We start from the raw sequence: 25,088 nt of genomic DNA on the forward strand, positions 1-25,088 counted from the left end.
ATGTAAGTGTGGGTACATGTAAGAGTGATGTGCAGGTACTCTGCAGGGAAATGAGGAGATTCTTCCTCTATTACACATTCTTCATGCACAATCTGAACATGGATCAGGCCCTAGGCAATGTGACTGTGGGTACATGTAAGAGTGATGTGCAGGTACTCTGCAGGGGAATGAGGGGATTCTTCCTCTATTACACATTCTTCATGCACAATCTGAACATGGATCAGGCCCTAGGCAATGTAACTGTGGGTACATGTAAGTGTGATGTGCAGGTACTCTGCAGAAGAATGAGGCCATTCTTCCTCTATTACACATTCTTCATGTACAATCTGAACATGGATCAGGCCCTAGGCAATGTGACTGTGGGTGCATGTAAGAGTGATGTGCAGGTACTCTGCAGGGGAATGAGGGGATTCTTCCTCTATTACACATTCTTCATGCACAATCTGAACATGGATCAGGCCCTAGGCAATGTAACTGTGGGTACATGTAAGTGTGATGTGCAGGTACTGTGCAGAAGAATGAGGCCATTCTTCCTCTATTACACATTCTTCATGCACAATCTGAACATGGATCAGGCCCTAGGCAATGTGACTGTGGGTACATGTAAGTGTGATGTGCAGGTACTCTGCAGAAGAATGAGGCCATTCTTCCTATATTACACATTCTTCATGGACAATCTGAACATGGATCAGGCCCTAGGCAATGTGACTGTGGGTGCATGTAAGAGTGATGTGCAGGTACTCTGCAGAAAAATGAGGCCATTCTTCCTCTATTACACATTCTTCATGCACAATCTGAACATGGATCAGGCCCTAGGCAATGTGACTGTGGGTACATGTAAGTGTGATGTGCAGGTACTCTGCAGAAAAATGAGGCCATTCTTCCTATATTACACTTTCTTCATGCACAATCTGAACATGGATCAGGCCCTAGGCAATGTGACTGTGGGTGCATGTAAGAGTGATGTGCAGGTACTCTGCAGAAGAATTAGGCCATTCTTCCTCTATTACACATTCTTCATGTACAATCTGAACATGGATCAGGCCCTAGGCAATGTGACTGTGGGTACATGTAAGTGTGATGTGCAGGTACTCTGCAGAAGAATGAGGCCATTCTTCCTCTATTACACATTCTTCATGTACAATCTGAACATGGATCAGGCCCTAGACAATGTGACTGTGGGTACATGTAAGTGTGATGTGCAGGTACTCTGCAGAAGAATGAGGCCATTCTTCCTCTATTACACATTCTTCATGTACAATCTGAACATGGATCAGGCCCTAGGCAATGTGACTGTGGGTACATGTAAGTGTGATGTGCAGGTACTGTGCAGAAGAATGAGGCCATTCTTCCTATATTACACATTCTTCATGGACAATCTGAACATGGATCAGGCCCTAGGCAATGTGACTGTGGGTGCATGTAAGAGTGATGTGCAGGTACTCTGCAGAAAAATGAGGCCATTCTTCCTCTATTACACATTCTTCATGTACAATCTGAACATGGATCAGGCCCTAGGCAATGTGACTGTGGGTACATGTAAGTGTGATGTGCAGGTACTCTGCAGAAAAATGAGGCCATTCTTCCTATATTACACATTCTTCATGCACAATCTGAACATGGATCAGGCCCTAGGCAATGTGACTGTGGGTGCATGTAAGAGTGATGTGCAGGTACTCTGCAGAAGAATTAGGCCATTCTTCCTCTATTACACATTCTTCATGTACAATCTGAACATGGATCAGGCCCTAGGCAATGTGACTGTGGGTACATGTAAGTGTGATGTGCAGGTACTCTGCAGAAGAATGAGGCCATTCTTCCTCTATTACACATTCTTCATGTACAATCTGAACATGGATCAGGCCCTAGGCAATGTGACTGTGGGTGCATGTAAGAGTGATGTGCAGGTACTCTGCAGAAGAATTAGGCCATTCTTCCTCTATTACACATTCTTCATGTACAATCTGAACATGGATCAGGCCCTAGGCAATGTGACTGTGGGTACATGTAAGTGTGATGTGCAGGTACTCTGCAGAAGAATGAGGCCATTCTTCCTCTATTACACATTCTTCATGTACAATCTGAACATGGATCAGGCCCTAGGCAATGTGACTGTGGGTACATGTAAGTGTGATGTGCAGGTACTCTGCAGAAGAATGAGGCCATTCTTCCTCTATTACACATTCTTCATGTACAATCTGAACATGGATCAGGCCTTAGGCAATGTGACTGTGGGTACATGTAAGTGTGAGGTGCAGCTACTCTGCAGAAGAATGAGGCCATTCTTCCTATATTACACATTCTTCATGTACAATCTGAACATGGATCAGGCCCTAGGCAATGTGACTGTGGGTACATGTAAGAGTGATGTGCAGGAACTCTGCAGGGGAATGAGGAGATTCTTCCTCTATTACACATTCTTCATGCATAATCTGAACATGGATCAGGCCCTAGGCAATGTGACTGTGGGTACATGTAAGATTGATGTGCAGGTACTCTGCAGGAGAATGAGGCAATTCTGCCTCTTTTACACATTCTTCATGCACAATCTGAACCAGGTTTATGGGTGATAGACAACACCTCTGTGTTCAATGTGCACAACATTCTCAGTGGATTCCCTGCAGCTCTGTGGGGAGTGCATATGTAGAGTATAGTACTACTGTGTAACAAAGTAAACCTGAGACAGATGAAATTAAAGTTTTATACATACCTGGGACTTCCTCCAGCCCCCTTCAGGCTAATCAGTCCCTCCCTGTCCTCCTCCGCCACCTGGATCTTCTGCTATGAGTCCAGGTACTTGAGCTAGTCTGGTGTAGTGCGCATGCACACACTCCGCCGCTGCACTATTGTGCAGGTGCAGAATGCTCCTGGCTGTGGAAGCGGCAAGCGGCCGGACTGCTCTGACTGGCTGAACTACCAGGACTCCTAGCAGAAGATCCAGGTGGTGGAGGAGGACAGTGAGGGACTGATTAGCCTGAAGGGGGCTGGAGGAAGCCCCAGGTATGTATAAAACTTTAATTTCATCTGTCTCAGGTACCATAAATTCAGTCACCAAACCAAATTTTAACAACATGTCAAACGATTTGATTTCATGAGCAAAGAGAGTGCGTACATTTGCATAAATAAGCATCAATGCAGAATTATTTCCCTCTCATTGACCATCTCTATTAGTGACACAGCTACACATCAGGCTTTATTCTTACAGCATAGATGTTATTTAGTATATATAAGAGATTCCTGTGTACACATCATACATACAGTCCCAATCAGATATGTATATCTGACCTTAAAAATACGGGGACTGCTTTATTGAAGCAGCACAAGTGACTAATTTTGATTGGTTTATTTCATTTTTGTGGACTAAGCACAGCTATTACTGTATGTATAAATTATTTATGATGACTATTATCTGAGAAATAGAACATTTTATCATATTTTCTATGTTAATTACAGTTTAAATTCATTAGGAGTCGGAGTCGGTGCATTTTTCCAGACTCCGACTCCAGGCACCCAAAATTGCTCCACGACTCCACAGCCCTGGTCCTCTGCATACCTAATTCCTCTGCATACCTCATTATAGCCCAGTCTTCTGCATACCTCATTTCTCAGTCCTCTGCACACCACATGCCTTATCATACCTCAGTCCTCTGCACACCTCATCATACCTCAGTCCTCTGCACGCCTCATCATACCTCAGTCCTCTGCACGCCTCATCATACCTCTGTCCTCTGCACGCCTCATCATATCTCAGTCCTCTGCACGCCTCATCATACCTCAGTCCTCTGCACGCCTCATCATACCTCAGTCCTCTGCACGCCTCATCATACCTCAGTCCTCTGCACGCCTCATCATACCTCAGTCCTCTGCACGCCTCATCATATCTCAGTCCTCTGCACACCTCATCATACCTCAGTCCTCTGCACGCCTCATCATACCTCAGTCCTCTGCACGCCTCATCATATCTCAGTCCTCTGCACGCCTCATCATACCTCAGTCCTCTGCACACCTCATCATACCTCAGTCCTCTGCACGCCTCATCATACCTCAGTCCTCTGCACACCTCATCATACCTCAGTCCTCTGCACACCTCATCATACCTCAGTCCTCTGCATACCTCATCATACCTCAGTCCTCTGCACGCCTCATCATACCTCAGTCCTCTGCACGCCTCATCATACCTCAGTCCTCTGCACGCCTCATCATACCTCAGTCCTCTGCACGCCTCATCATACCTCAGTCCTCTGCACGCCTCATCATACCTCAGTCCTCTGCACGCCTCATCATACCTCAGTCCTCTGCACGCCTCATCATACCTCAGTCCTCTGCACGCCTCATCATACCTCAGTCCTCTGCACACCTCATCATACCTCAGTCCTCTGCACACCTCATCATACCTCAGTCCTCTGCACACCTCATCATACCTCAGTCCTCTGCACACCTCATCATACCTCAGTCCTCTGCACACCTCATCATACCTCAGTCCTCTGCACACCTCATCATACCTCAGTCCTCTGCACACCTCATCATACCTCAACCCTCTGCACACCTCATCATACCTCAGTCCTCTGCACGCCTCATCATACCTCAGTCCTCTGCACGCCTCATCATACCTCAGTCCTCTGCACGCCTCATCATACCTCAGTCCTCTGCACGCCTCATCATACCTCAGTCCTCTGCACGCCTCATCATATCTCAGTCCTCTGCACGCCTCATCATACCTCAGTCCTCTGCACGCCTCATCATACCTCAGTCCTCTGCACGCCTCATCATACCTCAGTCCTCTGCACGCCTCATCATACCTCAGTCCTCTGCACGCCTCATCATATCTCAGTCCTCTGCACGCCTCATCATATCTCAGTCCTCTGCACGCCTCATCATATCTCAGTCCTCTGCACGCCTCATCATACCTCAGTCCTCCTCTGCACACCTCATCATATCTCAGTCCTCTGCATGCCTCATATCTCAGTCCTCTGCATGCCTCATCATATCTCAGTCCTCTGCATGCCTCATATCTCAGTCCTCTGCATGCCTCATCATACCTCAGTCCTCTGCACACCTCATCATATCTCAGTCCTCTGCACACCTCATCATACCTCATTTCTCTGCACACCTCATCATATCTCAGTCCTCTGCACACCTCATCATACCTCAGTCCTCTGCACACCTCATCATACCTCGGTCCTCTGCACACCTCATCATACCTCAGTCCTCTGCACACCTCATCATACCTCATTCCTCTGCACACCTCATCATACCTCAGTCCTCTGCACACCTCATCATACCTCAGTCCTCTGCACACCTCATCATATCTCAGTCCTCTGCACACCTCATCATACCTCAGTCCTCTGCACACCTCATCATACCTCAGTCCTCTGCACACCTCATCATACCTCAGTCCTCTGCACACCTCATCATACCTCAGTCCTCTGCATACCTCATCATACCTCAGTCCTCTGCATACCTCATCATACCTCAGTCCTCTGCACGCCTCATCATACCTCAGTCCCCTGCACACCTCATCATACCTCAGTCCCCTGCACGCCTCACATTACCTCAGTCCTCTGCACACCTTATCATACCTCAGTCCCCTGCACACCTCATCATTCCTCAGTCCTCTGCACACCTCATACCTCAGTCCCCTGCACACCTCATCATATCTCAGTCCTCTGCACACCTCATCATATCTCAGTCCTCTGCACACCTCATCATACCTCAGTCCTCTGCACACCTCATCATACCTCAGTCCTCTGCATACCTCATCATACCTCAGTCCTCTGCACACCTCATACCTCAGTCCCCTGCACACCTCATCATACCTCAGTCCTCTGCACGCCTCATCATACCACAGTCCTCTGCATGCCTCATATCTCAGTCCTCTGCACACCTCATCATACCTCAGTCCTCTGCACACCTCATCATATCTCAGTCCTCTGCACACCTCATCATATCTCAGTCCTCTGCACACCTCATCTTACCTCAGTCCTCTGCACACCTCATCATACCTCATTCCTCTGCACACCTCAGTCCTCTGCACACCTCATCATACCTCAGTCCTCTGCACACCTCACCATACCTCAGTCCTCTGCACACCTCACCATACCTCAGTCCTCTGCACACCTCATCATACCTCAGTCCTCTGCACACCTCATCATACCTCAGTCCCCTGCACACCTCATCATATCTCAGTCCTCTGCACACCTCATCATACCTCAGTCCTCTGCACACCTCATCATACCTCAGTCCTCTGCATACCTCATCATAACTCAGTCCTCTGCACACCTCATACCTCAGTCCCCTGCACACCTCATCATACCTCAGTCCTCTGCACGCCTCATCATACCACAGTCCTCTGCACACCTCATCATATCTCAGTCCTCTGCATGCCTCATATCTCAGTCCTCTGCACGCCTCATCTTACCTCAGTCCTCTGCACACCTCATCATACCTCAGTCCTCTGCACACCTCATCATATCTCAGTCCTCTGCACACCTCATCATATCTCAGTCCTCTCCACACCTCATCATATCTCAGTCCTCTCCACACCTCATCTTACCTCAGTCCTCTGCACACCTCATCATACCTCATTCCTCTGCACACCTCAGTCCTCTGCACACCTCATCATACCTCAGTCCTCTGCACACCTCACCATACCTCAGTCCTCTGCACACCTCACCATACCTCAGTCCTCTGCATGCCTCATCATACCTCAGTCCTCTGCACACCTCACCATACCTCAGTCCTCTGCACACCTCATCATACCTCAGTCCTCTGCGCGCCTCATCATATCTCAGTCCTCTGCGCGCCTCATCATATCTCAGTCCTCTGCACACCTCATCATACCTCAGTCCTCTGCACACCTCATCATACCTCAGTCCTCTGCACGCCTCATCATACCTCAGTCCTCTGCACGCCTCATCATACCTCAGTCCTCTGCACGCCTCATCATACCTCAGTCCTCTGCACGCCTCATCATATCTCAGTCCCCTGCACACCTTATCATACCTCAGTCCCCTGCACACCTCATCATACCTCAGTCCTCTGCACACCTCATCATTCCTCAGTCCTCTGCACACCTCATACCTCAGTCCCCTGCACACCTCATCATATCTCAGTCCTCTGCACACCTCATCATATCTCAGTCCTCTGCACACCTCATCATACCTCAGTCCTCTGCACACCTCCTCATACCTCAGTCCTCTGCATACCTCATCATACCTCAGTCCTCTGCACACCTCATACCTCAGTCCCCTGCACACCTCATCATACCTCAGTCCTCTGCACGCCTCATCATACCACAGTCCTCTGCACACCTCATCATATCTCAGTCCTCTGCATGCCTCATATCTCAGTCCTCTGCACACCTCATCATACCTCAGTCCTCTGCACACCTCATCATATCTCAGTCCTCTGCACACCTCATCATATCTCAGTCCTCTGCACACCTCATCATACCTCAGTCCTCTGCACACCTCATCATACCTCAGTCCTCTGCACGCCTCATCATACCTCAGTCCTCTGCACGCCTCATCATACCTCAGTCCCCTGCACACCTCATCATACCTCAGTCCCCTGCACGCCTCATCATACCTCAGTCCCCTGCACACCTCATCATACCTCAGTCCCCTGCACGCCTCACATTACCTCAGTCCTCTGCACACCTCATCATACCTCAGTCCCCTGCACGCCTCATCATACCTCAGTCCCCTGCACACCTCATCATACCTCAGTCCCCTGCACGCCTCACATTACCTCAGTCCCCTGCACACCTCATCATACCTCAGTCCTCTGCACGCCTCATCATACCTCAGTCCCCTGCACACCTCATCATACCTCAGTCCCCTGCACGCCTCACATTACCTCAATCCTCTGCACACCTTATCATACCTCAGTCCCCTGCACACCTCATCATACCTCAGTCCTCTGCACACCTCATCATTCCTCAGTCCTCTGCACACCTCATACCTCAGTCCCCTGCACACCTCATCATATCTCAGTCCTCTGCACACCTCATCATATCTCAGTCCTCTGCACACCTCATCATACCTCAGTCCTCTGCACACCTCATCATACCTCAGTCCTCTGCATACCTCATCATACCTCAGTCCTCTGCACACCTCATACCTCAGTCCCCTGCACACCTCATCATACCTCAGTCCTCTGCACGCCTCATCATACCACAGTCCTCTGCACACCTCATCATATCTCAGTCCTCTGCATGCCTCATATCTCAGTCCTCTGCACACCTCATCATACCTCAGTCCTCTGCACACCTCATCATATCTCAGTCCTCTGCACACCTCATCATATCTCAGTCCTCTGCACACCTCATCTTACCTCAGTCCTCTGCACACCTCATCATACCTCATTCCTCTGCACACCTCAGTCCTCTGCACACCTCATCATACCTCAGTCCTCTGCACACCTCACCATACCTCAGTCCTCTGCACACCTCACCATACCTCAGTCCTCTGCACACCTCATCATACCTCAGTCCTCTGCACACCTCATCATACCTCAGTCCTCTGCACACCTCATCATATCTCAGTCCTCTGCACACCTCATATCTCAGTCCTCTGCACACCTCATCTTACCTCAGTCCTCTGCACACCTCATCATACCTCATTCCTCTGCACACCTCAGTCCTCTGCACACCTCATCATACCTCAGTCCTCTGCATACCTCATCATACCTCAGTCCTCTGCATACCTCATCATACCTCAGTCCTCTGCACGCCTCATCATACCTCAGTCCCCTGCACACCTCATCATACCTCAGTCCCCTGCACGCCTCACATTACCTCAGTCCTCTGCACACCTTATCATACCTCAGTCCCCTGCACACCTCATCATACCTCAGTCCTCTGCACACCTCATCATTCCTCAGTCCTCTGCACACCTCATACCTCAGTCCCCTGCACACCTCATCATATCTCAGTCCTCTGCACACCTCATCATATCTCAGTCCTCTGCACACCTTATCATACCTCAGTCCTCTGCACACCTCATCATACCTCAGTCCTCTGCACACCTCATCATACCTCAGTCCTCTGCACACCTCATACCTCAGTCCCCTGCACACCTCATCATACCTCAGTCCTCTGCACGCCTCATCATACCACAGTCCTCTGCATACCTCATCATACCTCAGTCCTCTGCACACCTCATCATACCTCAGTCCTCTGCACACCTCATCATATCTCAGTCCTCTGCACACCTCATCATATCTCAGTCCTCTGCACACCTCATCTTACCTCAGTCCTCTGCACACCTCATCATACCTCATTCTTCTGCACACCTCAGTCCTCTGCACACCTCATCATACCTCAGTCCTCTGCACACCTCACCATACCTCAGTCCTCTGCACACCTCACCATACCTCAGTCCTCTGCACACCTCATCATACCTCAGTCCTCTGCACACCTCATCATACCTCAGTCCCCTGCACACCTCATCATATCTCAGTCCTCTGCACACCTCATCATACCTCAGTCCTCTGCACACCTCATCATACCTCAGTCCTCTGCATACCTCATCATACCTCAGTCCTCTGCACACCTCATACCTCAGTCCCCTGCACACCTCATCATACCTCAGTCCTCTGCACGCCTCATCATACCACAGTCCTCTGCACACCTCATCATATCTCAGTCCTCTGCATGCCTCATATCTCAGTCCTCTGCACGCCTCATCTTACCTCAGTCCTCTGCACACCTCATCATACCTCAGTCCTCTGCACACCTCATCATATCTCAGTCCTCTGCACACCTCATCATATCTCAGTCCTCTCCACACCTCATCATATCTCAGTCCTCTCCACACCTCATCTTACCTCAGTCCTCTGCACACCTCATCATACCTCATTCCTCTGCACACCTCAGTCCTCTGCACACCTCATCATACCTCAGTCCTCTGCACACCTCACCATACCTCAGTCCTCTGCACACCTCACCATACCTCAGTCCTCTGCATGCCTCATCATACCTCAGTCCTCTGCACACCTCACCATACCTCAGTCCTCTGCACACCTCATCATACCTCAGTCCTCTGCGCGCCTCATCATATCTCAGTCCTCTGCGCGCCTCATCATATCTCAGTCCTCTGCACACCTCATCATACCTCAGTCCTCTGCACACCTCATCATACCTCAGTCCTCTGCACGCCTCATCATACCTCAGTCCTCTGCACGCCTCATCATACCTCAGTCCTCTGCACGCCTCATCATACCTCAGTCCTCTGCACGCCTCATCATACCTCAGTCCTCTGCACACCTCACCATACCTCAGTCCTCTGCACACCTCACCATACCTCAGTCCTCTGCATGCCTCATCATACCTCAGTCCTCTGCACACCTCACCATACCTCAGTCCTCTGCACACCTCATCATACCTCAGTCCTCTGCGCGCCTCATCATATCTCAGTCCTCTGCGCGCCTCATCATATCTCAGTCCTCTGCACACCTCATCATACCTCAGTCCTCTGCACACCTCATCATACCTCAGTCCTCTGCACGCCTCATCATACCTCAGTCCTCTGCACGCCTCATCATACCTCAGTCCTCTGCACGCCTCATCATACCTCAGTCCTCTGCACGCCTCATCATACCTCAGTCCTCTGCACGCCTCATCATACCTCAGTCCTCTGCACACCTCAGTCCTCTGCACACCTCATCATACCTCAGTCCTCTGCACGCCTCATCATACCTCAGTCCTCTGCACGCCTCATCATACCTCAGTCCTCTGCACGCCTCATCATATCTCAGTCCTCTGCACGCCTCATCATACCTCAGTCCTCTGCACGCCTCATCATACCTCAGTCCTCTGCACGCCTCATCATACCTCAGTCCTCTGCACACCTCATCATACCTCAGTCCTCTGCACACCTCATCATACCTCAGTCCTCTGCACGCCTCATCATACCTCAGTCCTCTGCACGCCTCATCATACCTCAGTCCTCTGCACGCCTCATCATATCTCAGTCCTCTGCACGCCTCATCATACCTCAGTCCTCTGCACGCCTCATCATACCTCAGTCCTCTGCACACCTCATCATACCTCAGTCCTCTGCACACCTCATCATACCTCAGTCCTCTGCACACCTCATCATACCTCAGTCCTCTGCACGCCTCATCATACCTCAGTCCTCTGCACACCTCATCATACCTCAGTCCTCTGCACACCTCATCATACCTCAGTCCTCTGCACACCTCATCATATCTCAGTCCTCTGCACGCCTCATCATACCTCAGTCCTCTGCACGCCTCATCATATCTCAGTCCTCTGCACGCCTCATCATATCTCAGTCCTCTGCACGCCTCATCATACCTCAGTCCTCTGCACGCCTCATCATATCTCAGTCCTCTGCACACCTCACCATACCTCAGTCCTCTGCACGCCTCATCATACCTCAGTCCTCTGCACACCTCATCATACCTCAGTCCTCTGCATACTTCATGCCTCATTATGCCTCATCATAGCCCAGTCCTCTGCATACCTCATGCCTCATCATAGCCCAGTCCTCTGCATACCTCATATCTCAGTCTTCATCATGCCTCAGTCCTCTGTATACCTCATGCCTCATCATACCTCAGTCCTCAACATGCCCAATAGGGGCCTCCTGACACTCCAGGCTTCTCCACATGGCATACAGAGGACCTCTGCTGTTACCCACCCAGGAATAATAACTCACCATTACAAAGTAAACCACCACCCTAGCAGGACATGAGAGTGTAAGCTCCTTTAGCATAGATGCTAAAACAAATCAGCATCTTGTGTAAAATTCTGCAAAGTCTGAGGTCCCCACTAATAAGCCGGTAATGTATTTCTACAGGTAGCCATGCGGATATCCGTTACTCAAACGCTGACCCGATGAATGTAAAAACAGGTCAACCAATGCCTGGTGATCCCCACATCAGAAGTACAGCTCGTGTGCTCCTCACGCCGTCCATCAGGGTCAATATTTGTGGACCGTGTTTGCACAGATCACATCACAACCCAACAGTGACAACGCTTTGCTTTCACCAGACACCCAGGCGAAGCTAATACTCCGAGACAGAATCAAAATAATGACTTTGTTACAGTGACCTAGATCAACCTCAGTCCTCGGAGCCAACCCATAGTCCATCATAGAACAGAAGTCTGCCAGAGGCAGCCCGAGAAGCCCACATAGCCGAGATCCATGGCTGCTCTACATAGTCCACCTCTAGTCATCCTCCTGATGGTGAGAAACTACAAGTCCCAGCACAGCCAGGCTAGCTCCAGTAGTCCCGAATAACTGGAGGGCTCTGAGAAAACTACAAATCATTTCTTGGACTTTAACGATGAATATTTATTTCCACCAGCTGCTCCTCGCAAACCTTAACAATCTCAATCACGTTAAGTAGCCGGAAGGACCCTCCACTCCAATCCAAATAATGAATAACCCTCTCACAAACCTAACTACCCCCTCTCTGAGCACGCATGGCTAACACGGTGAAGGATGACGAGAAGAAAATAAGGAGGCCAACAATGTTTATTTCACAACATTGGTCAGAGTGGTGGCTACCTTCATTTCGGACATCAACAGAAATAAGGGTAGCCACCACTGTGACCAAGGTTGTGAAATAAACATCACCAAATAATTAGAGCAGATTTTGTTTGCACTCCTTTGGCACAGAAAGTGCAGAGAAGCCATTTGAGATGTGACATTGAAACAGTTGCCAAAAGAAAGACAACTGCAAGAGGACTTAACAGAAGGACAAAATTATTGAGCAACACGAACACCAGATGAATACAGAACATCCATAATTGTGTTTGACGGCTTCCAGGGTGCCCAAGAAACTGTCATCCGGTGCCGAGGGATGGGCAATGCTCTGGGGAGGTTTTATTATGATGTGGATAGACATGAGCAACAGAGACGATGCAAAATCACCTTGAAGCGTCAAAAACCAGACAAGAAACGTGAGCTGGTTTGGAATTCTTTCAGACATTTTTCAAGTATGTCCAGATCTCTTCTTGGCAGCTCATATCAAGCTCCAGCCATGCTCTCTACAGGGCTGGACACATTCCAGAAACCTGGTAGATGCCTACAAAAATACACAGCTGGTGGCTAACTTTCTGACCTTTTTTTGTGTGGCTCCACTGGTTCTGTAAAATAGATGGGCAGCACGGTGGCATATTGGTTAAAACTCTCGCCGTGCAGAACTGCGTGTCTGGGTCGAATCCCAGTCAGGGGAGTTTGTATGTTCTCCCTGTGTCTGCGTGGGTTTCCTCCAGGTACCCTGGTTTCCTCCCACGTTCCAAAAACATAAAGATAAGTTAATTGGCTTTCCCCTAAACTATGATACATACACTGCACAATTTATTTACTACATGATACATACATAGACATATGACTATGGTAAGGATTAGATTGTGAGCCCCTCTGAGGGACAGTTAAGTGACCAGACAATATACTCTGTACAGCGCTGCGGAAGATGTTGGCGCTATATAAATACTAAATAATAATAGTAATACCCAACTGGGCCAATATGCCTGAATTTTACATTTTTCGACTGTGGTAAATAGAAAATTATATACCTCTGCTACCTAAACCTGAATTATCAAGATATTCAATGTTTTGATGGTCAGGCTGGAAGGAATAAGGATTGTCTAGTGTTATCTCTACAAACAACACTTGGGGTACACTCACAGACCTGTCGTCAATTTTGATAGCAAATTGAAAGGTACGTCACCCAATTAACGATCTTGAGCCATGATTTTTCCTTTCTAAAACGTGCCATTATTATTTTTTTCCCTCAGCAGGCAGCAATAATTAATGTTTCCCTTCTCCGGCACAAGAGCGATGACCCTGAATCGATCAAAGTGTTTCCCCAGCCTACTGGAAAGCCCCTTCGACTGAAGCAGAAGAACGTAAGCTGAAGATAGACGCTTATCCATGGTTCTTTAACCCTTACTCCATTCTGAATTCCTTAGAAAAGCTCTGATCAGTGGCGTGACTAATAAACAGAATTACCACACAGTTGAAATAAAAAACGGAGGGTCACTGAGGTTCAAGGGTGGTCTACAATGTGCATATTAATGCTGATATTCCCATGATGAACAATATTAATAACCAAATGATTACACAGGGTACTCCAGTAACATAATACCAATAATCCCCTCACAACTGCCCACTGAGGAAAAAAACATGAAATGTCTTACCTTTAAATAGTGGAAGACTCCTGGCTGTCAGGTGAGATCCTGTTGGAGGACCATGAGTCTGGTCCTGCTGGTCCAAGGCTTGTGTGAAGCAAAGATGAGACAAGATGACCCTTTGCTCAGCAGGTTGAAGTCTTCCCTGAGGCTGGCCCAGAGGAAATGGTCTCTCTGGAGAGTCTAGAGTTCAATTCAGAAATTGGGATGCAGTATGCATCCTGGTTGGTGGAAGACTAAGGACTCTGCCCCGATTGTGGGAGACACCAAGGTGCTGTTTGATAGATTTAGTTTGCAGAGAGTTGTTAAGATTTTAAACCACTACGCAGGTCTCCAACTAGGACTGTAGTGAAGTGCTTGCTGGAGTGATGTCCCATTGACAGTAGATCCCTGGGGTGACAAGCTGCTTTGTTGATGTTCTGAGGTGGTGGTGTTCTCCTCAGACGTTCCTTTTTCAGGGAAATGCTGGGTTGATGTCCAGCACAGAGAAAATCTTGAGGGTCTACCTGCACTCAGTGTAGGAGAGGCCTTCTACTGCCTCTGGTCAGATAGGTGGGTTAAGTCCTGCAGGTGCTGGAATCACATTTTTGGAGGTCTGACCTTCCATAAGTTGTTGGGGTGATCTGCTGCCCACCCTGAGCCAGGGGAGTTGCCCCACTTGCAGTGAAATCCACCAGTATGAACCAGCTTAAAAGGGGTTCTTGAGATGTTTCCTTGTTCACAACGGCTTTCTGGGGTGAAGCCCTGCATGCAGTAAGTTCTGAGGGTGCTGTCCCTGTCACAGCCTACTTCTGGGGTGCAGTGTTCTCAGTGATTCAGGTATTTTAGGGTTCTTTCCCGCACCTGGGGGGGAGGGGTGCTCACCTCAGTTAGTCTAAAATGAAAACCACCTTCTCTGGCTTTGGACGACTTAATCTAAACTTCCAAATAACTCTTGCGTGTAGGAGGTACCTCTTTTCTCTTCAATTCCCACTTTTGGGGTGCAGTTCTACTTGCAATAAGTCGCTTTGTAGATTCTAACCAGTTTTCTGTGATCATCTGGGGAGCTTGTCTGCTTTCAGCAAGCTTTTGGGGGTACCTCGGCCCTTTCCATCACCCTTCGATGTCAGGAACAGAGTTTCTGTAGTGTAGCCTTGATTGGGATGAGATTTTGGGGTTCAATACTTTAGGTGTGAAGCAGAGCTTGCGGTGAGATTGTCAGATGTCCCCCACACCTTCCCGATTGCAGTCCTGCCCTCAGTGGGGTATGAGAGGCCAGTACTGCCCTCAGTTGGGGTATCAGAGATCAGTCCTGCCCTCAGTAGGGTACCAGAAGCTCTGTGTTACTCCTCAGTGGGATATTTGAGCTTAGTCCTGCCCTCAGTGGGGTATGAGGTCCCAGTTTTAATCCTCAGTGGGGTATTAGAGCTCAGTCCTGCCCAGCTTTGCCCTCGGTGGGTAATGAGAGCTCATTCTTGCCCACAGTGGAGTATCAGAAGCCCAGTGTTACCCCTCAGTGGGGTATCAGAGCGCAGTCCTGCCCTCAGTGGGGTATCAGAGCCCAGTCCTGCCCTCAGTATGGTATCAGAGCTCAGTCCTGCCCAGCTTTGCCCTCAGTGGGGTATGAGAGCTCAGTCCTGCCCTCAGAGGGGTATTAGAGCCCAGTGTTGCCCTCAGTGGAGTATCAGAGCCAGCTTTGCCATCAGTGGGGTATGATAGCCCAGTCCTGCCCTCAGTGGGGTATGAGAGCCCAGTGTTGCCCCTCCGTGGGGTATGAGAGCCCAGTGTTGCCCCTCCGTGGGGTATCAGAAGCCCTGTGTTACCCCTCTGTGGGGTATGAGAGCTCAGTCCTGCCCTCAGTGGGGTGTCAGAGCCAGCTTTGCCCTCAGTGGGGTATTAGAGCCCAGCTTTGCCCTCAGTGGGGTATTAGAGCCCAGATTTGCCCTCAGTGCTGTATGAGAGTTCAGTCCTGCCAAGCTTTGCCCTCAGTGGAGTATCAGAGCTCAGTCCTGCCCTCAGTGGGGTATCAGAGCTCAGTCCTGCCCTCAGTGGGGTATCAGAGCCAGTGTCGCCACTCAGTGGCGTATGAGAGCTCAGTCCTGCCCTCAGTGGGGTATAAGAGCTCAGTCCTGCCCTCAGTGGGGTATCAGAGCCAGTGTTGCCACTCAGTGGCGTATGAGAGCTCAGTCCTGGCCTCAGTGGAGTATAAGAGCTCAGTCCTGCCCTCAGTGGGGTATGAGAGCTCAGTCCTGCCCTCAGTGTGGTATGAGAGCTCAGTGTTGCCCCTCAGTGGGGTGTGAGAGCTCAGTGTTGCCCCTCAGTGGGGTGTGAGAGCTCAGTCCTGCCCTCAGTCGGGTATCAGAGCCAGCTTTGCCCTCAGTGGGGTATTAGAGCCCAGCTTTGCCCTCAGTGGGGTATCAGAGCTCAGTCCTGCCCTCAGTGGGGTATCAGAGCCAGTGGTGCCACTCAGTGGCATATGAGAGCTCAGTCCTGCCCTCAGTGGAGTATAAGAGCTCAGTCCTGCCCTCAGTGGGGTATGAGAGCTCAGTTCTGCCCTCAGTGGTATGAAAGCTCAGTGTTGCCCCTCAGTGGGGTGTGAGAGCTCAGTGTTGCCCTCAGTGGGGTGTGAGAGCTCAGTGTTGCCCCTCAGTGGGGTATAAGAGCTCAGTCCTGCCCTCAGTTGGGGTATCAGAGCTCAGTCCTGCCCTCAGTGTGGTATGAGAGCTCAGTGTTGCCCCTCAGTGGGGTATTAGAGCCCAGTCCTGCCCTCAGTGTGGTATGAGAGCTCAGTCCTGCCCTCAGTGGGGTATCAGAGCCCAGCTTTGACCTCAGTGGGGTATCAGAGCCAGTGTTGCCCCTCAGTGGGGTATCAGAGCCAGTGTTGCCCCTCAGTGGGGTATTAGAGTCCAGCTTTGCCCTCAGTTGGGGTATGAGAGGCCAGTCCTGCCCGCAGAGAGATGAGGGGATGCTCCAGCCGGCTGCACAGCGCTCCTCTCCTCTCCTCACTGATGCTGCTGCTGTTATTGTGCGTGCACGAGCGCAACATGCCGGGGCCGGCGGGGGCGCGCACAGCTCGGGAAGGAGAGGACGCGCCCACGTGCCTGCGCGCGCTCTCCGTGACGTCACGAATGGGTAATTCTGGCCACGGGGGGCTGTTTTTAGCGACAGACAGCGATGCCTCGTGCCTGGGGAGTACTTCAAACTGTGATACACGTGACCCCTGTGCCCCCCAGTGACCGAACTAAGGGGTCCTACAGAGCAGAGAGGGGCTGCCAGATGCTCAGCATGCAAATTGTATGCAGCTTGGAATCTGGGAATGCAGAATGGTCTGGCATTTTATTTAATTGGTCTAATAATAAGCTACTTACAATCTGCATCCAATCTGCATGCATGCCAAAATTATTTGCATGTCATTGCCTCCCTCTATACTTATGCTATGTACACACTTGCGACTCTGGTCGTTTGAAACAGCAGCCTAACGATCGGTCTGCCGACAATCGGGTTAAGAACTTTACCAAACGATCATTAAGTACAACGACGAACGAACGATATCGACACGACGAGAGAATCCAACAGGGCGGATCATGTTGACCGACAATCGTTATAAAACTATAGTGTGTACAGTTATCGGCCGAGAACGATCGTTACAAGGGCCAATGCGCCTGCGTTGGATTCTGCCCAGCTTCCGTACTTCCTGTGTAGTGCGGCCCGTAACGATTGTTACATTACACATTTCAAACAAACTTTGTTTTCAAGTTAACTATCATATATTCGTATCTATTGTAACCCGTGTTTGATTTTTTTATTTTATATAAATATGTACGTAACGTTTCCCTCTGATCGTTGTTTTCTGCGAGAACGATCGTTATAATGTGCTGCATCCCATCGTTGCATTCCAATCGTTCCACTATTGTTCGTCTGGTAGATCGTTATCGCAAGTGTGTATGTAGCATAACTGAGGCCTGGAACCCACTGCAAATCGGTAGCGCAATCACTAGCGTTTTTAAGTAGCGTTTTGTAAGTGATTTCATGACCTTTTTCCAGTGATTTTGGTAGCTATTTTAAAAAGTGTTAGCTTTGTGACAGCGATTGTGATTAGCGATTAGCGATTTTAATTCTGATTGGTCCCTTCAATGTATCATTCTTTTTTTTTTTTTTTTTTTTTTTTTTTTACAGTTTGCAGTAATTTAAAATCTTATTTAAATTGCTATGCGTAGGTAGCAATTCATGAGCGATTTGCCAGCGCTTCAATACTTTACATTGAAGCGCAAATGCTCCCAAAATGCTGCATGTCCTGCGATGGCGATTTTACTGATCACAATCGCTACTGTGGGATTTGTTACATTTATTAACATTGGCAGAGCGTTTAGGGAAATCGAGATTTGAAGTGCTCCCTAACCGTTTAAAAAAATCTCGCTGTAGTGGATTCCAGCCCTGATAGGGATCCTTCACATCAGATTGGTGATAGTTATTGAGATGCCAATACTGTAGTCCCAGCTTGCATGCAAATATAATACAAACAGCGCTGGTCTACTTTCGGGGAGCCAACGACAATTCTTGGAGACAAACGTCCGCTTCCTGCTCGATCGGTTGCGACCACTAGTTTGTAAGATGTAGGGTTCTTGGGAGGAGGAAACACTAAAATTTCCCACCAGCACCCTCGCCCGCATTGCCCGTTCTGCGCAGCGTTATGGCCCATCGATTGGCAATCATTTTCATCCTGTCCAATAAATAGTTTTGATCCATTTTAGGTCAAAATCGATTGGAAATTAATCAACTGGACATGTTGGGGTAATAGACTTCTGGCTGGTTCAATCAGACTGCTGTGAATTGAATGGGAAAGTCGATGCGTGTATGGCCGTCTGTAGAGCAGTCTTTCACTAGGTGTGTTGCTTTCGGAATATCTAATCCCCTGTACCTCGGGGCACGATTTAAGAGAGACTTTAAAGGGAACTCTGACTCAACTGACTCAGGTTTTTCTGGATTAGCTATATGCTTGTTCCAGGGTTGCAGGGACATAAATATGGCAGCCTCCATATCCTCTCACCTCTGGTATCTTTTAACAGGGGTTACAGCAGCACAACAGATTAGACTCCAAGTACATGGAGGGAGCCGCCATACTACAGGGAGCTGGAACAACCCTCAGGTAAGCAAAAATTCTCTTGTTCCCTTCATCTCAGGTACACCTTAAAGGATAACTGAAGCGAGAGGTATATGGAGGCTGCCATATATATTTCCTTTTGAAGGGAACCTAAACTGAGAGGGATATGGCTGTTTCCTTTTAAACAATACCAGTTGCCTGGCAGTCCTGCTGATCTATTTGGCTGCAGTATGGGCCCTTTGGGCCCATACACACGGGCTACAATTGTTGCTGGAAACACATGGCGCGTGCATGTTGCGGCAACAGGTCCTCGATGTGTATGAGGCGCACGCAAGCAACTGTTGCTAATCAGAGCTGTCTCCAGGCGATTGACTTGTTCAATCCCCGGCAACAGCTGTTGCAGCAACCGTCCCTAGTCTCAAGTCGGTGCGGTCGTGTGTATGCTAGTCTCTAGCAACTCTTGTGAGTCCGACAGTTCATTGAACCTGCGACAGAAGTTGCTGAGCAACAGTTTCCACTATGTTGCAGACAGGTTGTTGCCGCGTGTATACAATCGTTGCTTGTATACAACTGTCGTTGCTGGAGACTTTCAACTGTTGCTTGTCTCCATGCAACTGCAGACATCCATGCCTCATGTGTATGTAGCTTAAAAATTCCCCATAGGCAAAGCAGCACTAAGCCAATCCTTGTTTTTAGGGGAGACAAACTCACTGCTGGTTAATAAATTACCCAAAGTTGGGACACGTCTAAAGGCCACCCTAGGGGTACCACGTAGAATCGGTGCCAATTCGGGATCTCTCCCGATCATGGACCAATTTGAATGTATGGCCTTCCTGATCCGGTCCGCCATAGACGAATAATCAAACGTAAATGTCGTTCTCACGACATCTGTGTTGTCTCTTTCCTTAGGTGCCAATAGTGCCCTCCTTGTCTGTTTCCAAGCTCGGAGTCTTGACCTCTTAAGCAGGTCCATATTGTAGCCCCTTCTTTGGAACCTAGCTGTGAGTTCGTCTGCTTGAGTGCTGAAATCAATGTCCCTGCTATTATTCCGCCTTAACCTCAAATATTGTCCATAGGGGATGGCTTCTATTACATGTTTAGGGTGAAAACGTTGCGCATGTAGAATCGAATTTGTAGCTGTACTTTTTCTATATCCTTTGGTGATCAATTGGTCATTGTCTACCATTTGCTTGACATCCAAAAATGTCACCTCACGATCACTGATCTCTGAGGTGAATTGCATATTTACTTCATTAGCATTTATGTACTGCATAAATTCAGCAAATTCGTTTTCAGTTCCCGACCACACCACCAGGACATCGTCCACATACCTGGACCATCGCCTGACGTGTCTCCTGAACGTATTAGATTCGGAGAGCACGGCAGACTCCTCCCACGCCCCCAAGAAGAGGTTAGCGTAGGAGCATGCCACAGGGGTCCCCATAGCTGTCCCCGACACCTGATGGTACCAGCTGCGGTCAAACAGAAAGGCATTGTGCGTTAACACAAAATTGAGACATTCAAGAATATATTCCACAAATTTACCATCCTTGTTAGTACGTAAGAGATACTGTCTAACCGCAGCTATTCCCATACCGTGTGGGATCCTACTGTACAGACTGACCACATTAATTGTGGCCAGTCTGTCTCCGGGGACCCACGTGGCATGCTCCACCATCCTTAGTACCTCAAGGGTGTCCCCGAGGTAAGAAAGCACCCCCTCCAACAGGGGGCGCAGGAGGTGGTCCAGATATCTGGACAATCTCTCCGTGAGAGACCCACAGCCAGAGACTATGGGCCGTCCCGGCGGTGAGGTCATTGACTTGTGAAGTTTGGGTATATGATACCACACCGGTCGCCGTGGAAAAAGGGGAAGAACATCTATGGCTAGTTTTTGCGAAAGAAAACCTGCTTCCACCCCCCTTCGTAAGAGGGTGCGAAGTTTGTTCTGGTATCGCGAGGTGGGGTCAGAAGGCATGGGGTGGTTTCTGTCATTAGCGTTTTTGTAAGCGATTTGTTGAGCATTTTCCATCGATTTTGGGAGCGATTTTAAAAAGGGTAAGCTTTTTGCCAGCGATTGTGATAGCGATTTGCTATTAGCGATTTTAATTTCAAATTATTATTTTATTTTTTTTACACTGTGCAGTAATTTAAAAATCACACACAAATCGCTATTTGTAGCGATTTATGAGCGATTTGCCAGCGCTTCAATACTTTACATTGAAGCGCAAACACTACCAAAATGCTGCATGTCCTGTGATGGTGACTTTGCTGATCACAGTCGCTACTTTGGGATTTGTTACATTTATTTACGTTGGCAGAGCGTTTAGGGAAATCCCTTGCAATTTAAAGCGCTCCCTAAACACTCAAAAAAGCTCTCTAGTGGGTTCCAGACCTCAGTTATGTGTGTCCCACTGACCATCTGTCAACCTCTGGCTATGGCAGGTCTTGACCTGAGAACGTGTGCATATTAGAGATGCGAGCGAACCGTGTGCCCGCGAATCTCTATGGGCCTGCACTACTTCCGGGTCGCTATGACCCGGAGTAGTATGGCTGCGCTGGGCCGGCGGTGTGCGTCTTTGATAGTGCGCCTGTTGCCGGGCACTCTCTGCGCATGAGCGTGATGTCACTCATGACGTCACGCACATCCGCAGAGAGTGCCCGGCAACAGGCGGGCGATCAAGGACGGGCACCGCCGGCCCAGCGCAGCCGTACTACTACGGGTCATAGTGACCTGGAAGTAGTACAGGGTGAGGGGTTCGCCGGCGAACGGTTCCCGAACCGTTCATCGACATCTCGTGTGCATATCGGGAAAATGTGCTTGCGCATTTTCATGCACATTAAGTTCATTGGTATGCACAAAAAATCTCATTTCAAAAATTGGCATAAAAATGTCCAAAAAGTAGATTCAGACCTAAAGAATCACAAAGCACGGCATATTAGCCATTCGCCAATCGGTTACAGCGTTTCCTCCTAATTAGCGGGGGTAATTCTGCCCCCCCCCCCCCTCTTCCCCAGCGATATCCATACATCACCTTGTGCAAGCCATAAAGAATGCATGAGGTGCATTTTATAACAGTCGCTGCAGATCTGACCCGCTTGCGATGAATTATTGACACCTCACCCGGCTAATTGTGCCTCCCCCGTCCGGCCCGATGGGCGCTTTCACACGTTTAATTATTGAACGCACATAATTGATGTCCTATACATCCCCCCACGTGTTCTGGGAATCGGAGGGGGCTCGGCCATCCGGGACGGGGGTCTTGTCATGGCCGGGATACGGGAATTGCTGTCACTGACTCTGTGAGGGCCTCTAGTTTCCGAGCTGGCATAATCATCCTGCAACTTCACTGCTTTATTATTAGTATTTATATATCACCGACATCTTCTGCAGCGCTGTACAGAGTATATTGTCTTGTCAGTAACTGTCCCTCAGAGGAGCTCACAGTCTAGTCCTACCATAGACTTATGTCTATGTATGTATCGTGTAGTGTATGTATCGTAGTCTAGGGACAATTTAGGGGAAGGCCAATTAACTTATCTGTACGTTTTTTGGATGTGGGAGGAAACCGGAGTGCATGGAGGAAACCCACACAGACACAGGGAGAACATACAAACTCTGTGCAGGGATTTGAACCGGGAACCCAGCGCTGCAAGGCAAGAGAACTAACCACTACTCCACTGCGCTGCCACTGTGCTTACCCACAGATTCTAGAACAGAGAAATTATTGAAGTTTTGGAAACATTGGTGAGAGGTTAGAACAGGCTTGAGGCTTTTTTTACTCTCTTGTGAAAATTTCCAAACTGCACTTCCTGTTCTTCCCCTCTCCTGCCTGGAACCTGTACTCTGCAGTGCAAGACTGGCCAGAAAGTCTCTGTTTCCTGCTTGTGTCATTAGCTGCACAGAGCAGGAAACCTTACTACTACATCTGGCACACCTGCACTAGGGGAGCCACTGCCAATTGCAAGTGCACAGGGATGGACTAGTCCATCTCCCCAAGGGGGATTCTGAGGCAGGGGTCACACTTGTCTTTCAGTTTTCTACACTTTTCCCAAAACTGAAAGACGAGTGTATCCCCTACCTTACAGCAGTTAATGTAATTTATAGAGAAAACTGCGGGGCCGCACAACAGTAATGTTTGAAATCTACGTCCTGTCAGAGCCACACAGCCACAAGCAGGACTAAGAATTCAGCCACGCCGGTCCGGAAGCAGCTATAGAACTGGCTGATCGGTGTGGAGGTTTTTAGATGGACAATGTTACCACATCCATGTAATATGAAGGCTAACAGATTTAGAATACTATGAACAGATTAGGTAGGTGAACTCTCCTACGCCAATCATTGACCAATCAAAATGGGATGTGTGTACCAGGCTTAAAGGACAAGTGAAGCAAGAGGGATATGGAGGCCGACATATTTATTTATTCTTAAACAATACCAGTTGCCTGTCAGCCCTGCTGATCCTCTGCCTCTAATACGCCACAACCCCTGAACAAGCATGCAGCAGATCAGGTGTTTCTGACATTATTGTCAGATCTGACAGTATTAGCTGCATGCTTCTTTCTCATGTGATTCAGACACTACTGCAGCTAAATAGATCATCAGATCAGCCAGGCAACTGGTATTGTTTAACAGGAAATAAATATGGCAGCCTCCATACCCCTCTCATTACAGTTGTCCTTTAGGTTGGGAGCACACATAGCAGAAACGATAGCGTTGTGTAAAACGCTGCGTTATATGCAGCAATGTTAGTCAATGGGACGCAGAAAAAAACGCAGAGATCTGCGATTTACAGTATGCGTTTCAAGAATGCTGGTTTTGTTGCATATTATGCAGGATAGCTGCCAAAACACATATAATGAAAGTCAATGGAAACGCAATGTATTGCGTTTTGTATGCAATCTTGATGCATTTTTCATGCGTTTTGTTTTTTTAAATAAAGATTTCTGATGTGTTTCCACTTCCTGTTGTTTTCCTAGTGATCTGCTTAAATGCAAATTTAGTTTCAAAATATTTTTATTGAAAATTCCAATAAACACTTTTAAGCGTTTAAATATTCCCTTATCAAAGGGCAATATGCATTCGATCAACTTAACATACAAAAAACATGGGTAAACAGAAACCAAACATGCAGGTCATTTCAATATTTAAAGTGAGGACAACCATGTGGGCGGGCATAGCCCCTAGAAGGAGAGAGTGCAGGACCGCAGTCCCAGAGAACTTGGGTTGCCAAGTTCGGGTAAACGGCAGAGTTGCGTCATTACCTATTGCTAGCAGTCTTTCTGAAATAAGTATGTCCATAATGATGGCATCAGCCAAGTCAAATGAGAGGGTGGGCTTTAACCACTGGTGGGCGATATGAAGACGGGCCGCCTTGGGCACATGTTGGGCCAGTCTATGTTGTGGATATTTCCACCTCTGGGGCTTATGTCCTAGGAGAAGTTGAAAGGGGTCAGGAGAGAGAGATATCTCCTCAAATGGAAATTTAAAAACTCATACAAAGCGTTTTACATATGCGAACCGCAAATGCAAAAAAATGCATGAAAAACGCATCTGCGTAAAAAAACTCAAATGCACCAAAAACGCAGTAAAAACGCATTACAAAATCGCATACGCACCTGCATAAAAAGCTCCTTTTTCATGCGATGTCATGTGTGAACACAACCTCAAGGATTTTTGAACAGTAGTGAATAGGAACGGTCAGTGAGATGCAAGTAATTCCAAGTTAATGCAAACTATATGCAAATGTATGCAGTGTGGAAACCGACCAGTCAAACGCTGCAGCTGTGCATGTATACATTTGCATGAAACTAGAATACAATGTGCATTATCTCAGAATC

General features: G+C 48.5%; 1 protein-coding gene across 2 annotated transcripts in view; it reads right to left on the reverse strand.

Annotated features, from left to right (window-relative positions):
• The window catches only part of FAM163B (family with sequence similarity 163 member B), a 314,838-nt gene that overhangs the window by 129,536 nt on the left and 160,214 nt on the right, over nucleotides 1-25,088 (reverse strand). Inside the window, exon 1 of one of the 2 annotated variants that reach the window (XM_068249224.1) lies at nucleotides 14,177-17,138. The exons of the other annotated variant lie outside the window; for it this stretch is intronic. The gene's annotated coding sequence lies outside the window, so the exon portion shown is untranslated. Of the gene's footprint in view, nucleotides 1-14,176; nucleotides 17,139-25,088 lie in introns of those variants that run through there. 2 annotated transcript variants of the gene reach the window in all.

The sequence above is a fragment of the Hyperolius riggenbachi genome, chromosome 8, assembly GCF_040937935.1.
Source record: "Hyperolius riggenbachi isolate aHypRig1 chromosome 8, aHypRig1.pri, whole genome shotgun sequence".
Taxonomy (NCBI): Eukaryota; Metazoa; Chordata; class Amphibia; order Anura; family Hyperoliidae; genus Hyperolius; species Hyperolius riggenbachi.